This window comes from Perognathus longimembris, unplaced genomic scaffold (assembly GCF_023159225.1).
Source record: "Perognathus longimembris pacificus isolate PPM17 unplaced genomic scaffold, ASM2315922v1 HiC_scaffold_5679, whole genome shotgun sequence".
NCBI lineage: Eukaryota > Metazoa > Chordata > Mammalia > Rodentia > Heteromyidae > Perognathus > Perognathus longimembris.
In genome coordinates, this window is record NW_025961132.1 from 28,709 (window position 1) to 34,374 (window position 5,666).

At 35.5% G+C, this 5,666-nt stretch overlaps 1 long non-coding RNA gene across 1 annotated transcript; it reads right to left on the minus strand.

Moving 5' to 3' along the window:
* Positions 1 to 603: 603 nt before the first annotated feature.
* On the minus strand, positions 604 to 2,113 carry LOC125345490. The gene is made up of 3 exons (XR_007209745.1): positions 2,032 to 2,113; positions 1,070 to 1,129; positions 604 to 765 (listed from the first exon to the last, which is right to left on the minus strand). It is a non-coding gene; the product is annotated as an uncharacterized LOC125345490 (long non-coding RNA).
* Positions 2,114 to 5,666: the final 3,553 nt, after the last annotated feature.

The window sequence follows — 5,666 nt, forward strand, 5'->3', positions numbered from 1 at the left end:
GCACCACATATACAGAAAACGGCCAGAAGCGGCGCTGTGGCTCAAGTGGCAGAGTGCTAGCCTTGAGCAAAAAAGAAGCCAGGGACAGTGCTCAGGCCCTGAGTCCAAGGCCCAGGACTGCCCAAAACAAAAACAAAAACAAAAACAAAAACCAAATATTAGTTCAAAACTTGAAGTTTAGCCTGGTGTTGTAGTTCACACCTTGAATCCCTGCTACTCAGCAAACTGAAGCAGGAAAATGCACAGAGCAGAGTGCCCTCCTAGCTCTAAGTAGATAAATCTTCACTAAGTGAATACATAACTATTTTTCAATATATATCAAATGAAACCAAAAGGAAAATACATCATTGTTATCACAGAATTGATATTTAATTCCACTAAAGCATTAATGTCAACTTTGTGGTTTAGGTTCTACTTAAACAATGGGCATTTTGACAGAACAAGTAATAATCATTTTTGCATAGAACATCTACCTGAAGATTTGTTTTGAAGCAGTTCAAAATAGTATAAAACTTTTCATTGCAACATATTATTAGAAATGTTATTTTTACAACATTTTATATCTTTCATCTACTAAGAATAATTCCAATAACATTCAGAAATAACATTATCTTTTAAGTTTTCTGTTATAACATAAATTTTCTTTTATGAACCTAATTTATACATTCTCCTTAAAAATGCCATGTTATCATCAGTTTCCACATGTGAATCTTGACTTCAATAGTACATCATAGAGCAGAAGTTCTAGCAGACCCAGACTCAAATCTATATTAGGTGAACACAAAACAAAACATGAAAGCATTATAGTCTTTATCTCAAAGACTTTTAGTTAAGTAAGCATGTGTTAGTAAACTTATGGAGGATTATATAAATGTTAATAAGAATAAAATTATGGGCAGGGGTATGGTAAGTTATGTGTATGGCAGAAGGAGAGAGAGAACTACAATACAAAATGATATTCAAATGTAATTAAACCATATTGGTGACTAATTATTATGTGGCTAACTGTGAAGGTTCTATATATTTGGATTTATTCATTAACTCAGCAACCATTTATTCAACCACTTACACAAGCACTGAAATTCAAGATCACGATATACTCCATTCTTCATCAATCTCTTCCTTGCTTCTGGAAAATGAGATCAACGGGTGATTTCCAGGCAGAACTATACTTACCATAACAAGTATAAAGGTACTTGAGCACAAGGGTGGGATGTATTTCTCAGTTTTGTGCCAATGTGAATGCATTTTGTTGTAGTTATTACATTAATAACTGAACTTTGATAATGAGGGAAGTAAGTCATACAAATTGCTAGACATTGTAAGTAGTTCACACTGACTAGAGTTACAGCAACGAAGGGTAAGTAGAAAGCACCAAGGCTGAATAAGTTGATGTACATAAACTTAATTTGAATATTTGCCTTTCATACCAAGGTAGTTGGAAATTTCATGAGTGCAAAAGATAAACACGGGGCTGGGGATATGGCCTAGTGGCAAGAGTACTTGCCTCAAATACATGAAGCCCTGGGTTCAATTCCCCAGCACCACATATACAGAAAGTGGCCAGAACTGGCGCTGTGGCTCACGTGGCAGAGTGCTAGTCTTGAGCAAAGAGAAGCCAGGGACAGTGCACAGGCCCTGAGTCCAAGGCCCAGGACTGGCCAAAGAATAAAAAAATAAAAATAAATGAATATAAAACACATAAAAAGGTAAACACTTATATTTGGAGACATTTGACTAAGAAGTGGAGGATGCCTTCATTTGCTAAGAATAGTCTGAGAGTTTCAAGAGATGACAAGCGAAGAAAGTGCTGAGTCACCAAAGAAAATGCACATGAACCTTGATAGTTACTACAGTGATGAAAGACACGTGGGAAGTTAGTCTACAGGAGGGGTGTTGGTTTTTATCCCTTCCATTTGAATTTTAATTATATGTTGTAGGTCTGTTGGCCAAATAAAAAGAAGGGGTGCTAATTGCTTTGTTTCAGAATATCAACAGACCTAAGTTAATTTATAAAGTTTGGCAACATACCTCCTGGTAGTCCACGAGTTATAATTCTTCCTTCTTCATATCTTGAAATAAGCCAAATATGACATCTATTATTTGAATTCAAAAAGAGATATCATCCTGGAAATGACTTTACAGCTTATGAAATCTGAGCTTACATAAGGATGTAGAGACTAAGACAGTTTGAAGAAAGTTGTGAAAATGTCACCCATGTAAAATTAACCTACATTCACTTTATGTAAAAAGTATCCATATATAATGCTACTTAATCTGCTTAACATTAAAATGAATACTTCTATACTAATTATGCTGTGAGTATTCACTAATGTATACACAATACAACCTATATTATATATTCAATGCATTTTCAATGCAAGTCAATGGTTTTCACCAAAACTGCTTTCTTTCCCCGCACAGTTTTAACATCAATTACTTGTAAAGGCTGTTTCACTTATGTTTCACTTCATATATGCCTATAATGTACCTTATTCATTTTTCCTGCGTCCTTCACACTTGCTTCCTGAACTAAATTTAATGCATTTCCTTTTTAAGTTTTTACACATGTATGTAACATATTTTGATCAAGTGTTTATATTCTCCATTCACTCTCTTTCCTCTTACCATCTCCACACGCTGGACAAGATTTTATAGCTCAGTCAGTCACTTCTTAAAAGTGTACTCTACTTATCAGAAGGCTTTCACCATGGTATTTCATCCATGCATATATTGTACTTGAATGAAATGTGCCCTGTATCTATCTTTTCCTAAATATTTAACCACTTATTTCAAGTTAATGAATCTTTTGCTCGAAAGAAACTTTCCATTCTCTACTTAGCAGATCCTAATGACAATACCAAAATACTAGTTAGTTTGATCAACATCTTTGGAAATACAGCTGGATAGAGAATTCAATATTCAAAACTCACTAATCTTTCTATAGTCCAATAATGAACAGGTTGACAAAGAAATTGAGAATAGCAATAACTTCCAAAACAATTAGACACCCATAAATAAGCTTAACAAAGGGATTAAAAGACATCAATAATAAAGTCTATTAAATAATGACATAAGAAATAGAAGAAGACATCAAGGGATGGAGAGATCTTCCAAGACCATGGAATGGCATCATTCAATCATGAAAATGACAATATTGCCAAGCATCGCAACTTACTTATTTTTACAAATACTCATCAAAACCCCAATGCCATTCTATATAGAAATAAAAAGTCATTCCAAAAATTCATGGAAGAGAACTAAAGTCTCTGAACAACAAATGCAATTGTGGATGTATCATAATACCAGGCTCCTAAGATATAATAACCAAACAAGTGTGCTCCTTGCAAATAAAAATCCTACAAACGAGACCCAAAGACCAATGACACTCTATAAAAAATTAATAAAGCACACAGCTTCAGCTATATCGTTTTTGACAATGGAGATAAACACAAAGCCTTGAGAAAAAACAGCCTCTTCATAAATGGTGCTGACAGAAAAGGTTATCTCCTTCAGGGAGACTGAAATAAGACCCTTCTCTCTCACGCTTCTCAGAACTGATTCAAACAAGGAGACATACAACCACACAACAGCAGCTATCTGGTATTTGACAAAGCCTTGTTGCTGTTATCTAAGCACAGATTATTTTGATCTTTACTTGACATGCACAATCTATTTTAGTTCTCAATAGTTCCCCAAGTCAATATCAAGAAATCTAGCAGACATGAGACTCAAAGTGAACATACCTAACCTGCTGTGCGCAGTCCTCCAGAGTGGAAGATTGTGTGTATGAGCCTAGGTACCACGACCTCTTCTCTTGGAAGAACACTTTTTGGGTTCACAGGAAGTATGATTTCCAACACTAGGGCAAAAATGTTGGACAGACTCTGCTCTACTGGCTCTGGAAATGAGGAATCCACTTGTCCTCCTCCAGTCTCTTAATGGACCTGTGAAAATCCAAAAAGCAAATGCCAAATCATTCCTTTATATTAACAAAGTAGGACTATTTAAAAAATACCTATAAAATAAAATTTAATTTCTTTTAAATATTATTTTTACCATCAGTATTTGTAAGAAAATTTCTGTTTCAAACAATTTCATCCTATAGAAGTACACATATATTTACAGGAAGATACCACTCTAGAAAGTCACCCCCAAAAAGTAAGGAGGACAGAAGTGGCTTTCAATGATTTCTGGGTTAATAGGTTTCCCTTGCTTATGATAGGTCATTATTAAGACAATTATTCAGAAAATGTTTAGAAATTCCTGTTTTTCAAGTATGACTGTGTCAGAAGATTGGTGTATTAATTTGGTTGCCACTACTAGCCATTTTACCATGCAAAACATATGTTAAATCACCATACTGAGGAGCAAAATCAAGAATCACATGATTATGTCTCTGGATGTGGAAAAAGTATTTGATAAAATCCAGCACCCATTTATGATGAAAGCTTTGGAGAAACTAGGATTCCAGGGAACATTTCTGACTATAATAAAGTCTGTCCATCACAGGGTAAAAAAAGACAAACAACTACAAAAGCAATACTTGCAAAACTGTTTGGTATAAGTGAACTGAACACCTTGGGGTGGGGGGAGGGAAAGGAGAAGGAGGGCGGGGGGGTATGAGGGACAAGGTAACAAAAAGTACAAGAAATGTATCCAATGCCTAATGTATGAAACTGTAACTTCTCTGTACATCAATTTGATAATATAAATTTGAAAAAATAAAGTCTGTCTATGACAAACCCACAGCAAGCATTATACTTCATGGTGAAAGTGAAAGCCATTTCCTTTAAAATGAGAAGCACAAAAAGGTTGTCTGCTCACTCCTCTCCTTTTCAACATAGTACTGGACTGCCTAGCCAGAGCAATAAGGCAAAAGGAAGACATAAAGGGGATCCAAATAGGAAAAGATGAAGTCAAACTCTCTCTTTGCAGATGACAAGACCCTGTATCTTAAGAACCCAATAGACTCTACTTCCTGGTTACTTGAGGTGGCCCAACACTTTGGCCAGGGAGCAGGATACAAAATAAATCCTCAAAAATCAATGGCCTTTCTCCATGTCAACGACCCGAAGAGCAAGGCTGAAATCAGGAAAGCAACTCCTTTGGCAATAGCCTCAAAAACCATAAAATACTTAGCAAATACCTTAGCCAAAGAAGTCAGAGACCTCTATGATGAGAACTTTAAAAACCTGAAAAAGGAAATTAAAGCAAAACTAAGGAAATGGAAAAACCTCACATTGCTTCTGGGTTGGGAGGATCAACATGGTGAAAATGGCAATATTGTCAAAGGCTATCTACAAATGCAATGCAATACCCATCAATATCCCAACACTATTCTTTAACAACATAGAGGAAGCAATCCAGAAATTTCTATGGACCAATAAACGACACCAAATAGCAAAAGCTATCCTAAGTAAAAAGAATAGTGCTGAAGGAGTTACAACACCAAACTTCAAGTTGTATTACCAAGCTATAGAAATAAAAACTGTCTGGTATTGGCACAAGAACAGGCCTGAGGACCAATGCAATAAAACTGAAGACCCAGAAATGAACAAGCAGACCTATGGCTACATAATCTTTGATAAAGTAGCTAAAAACAGGATGGAAGACAGCCTCTTCAACAAATGGTAATAGAAAAACCAGCTCAACACCTGTAATAA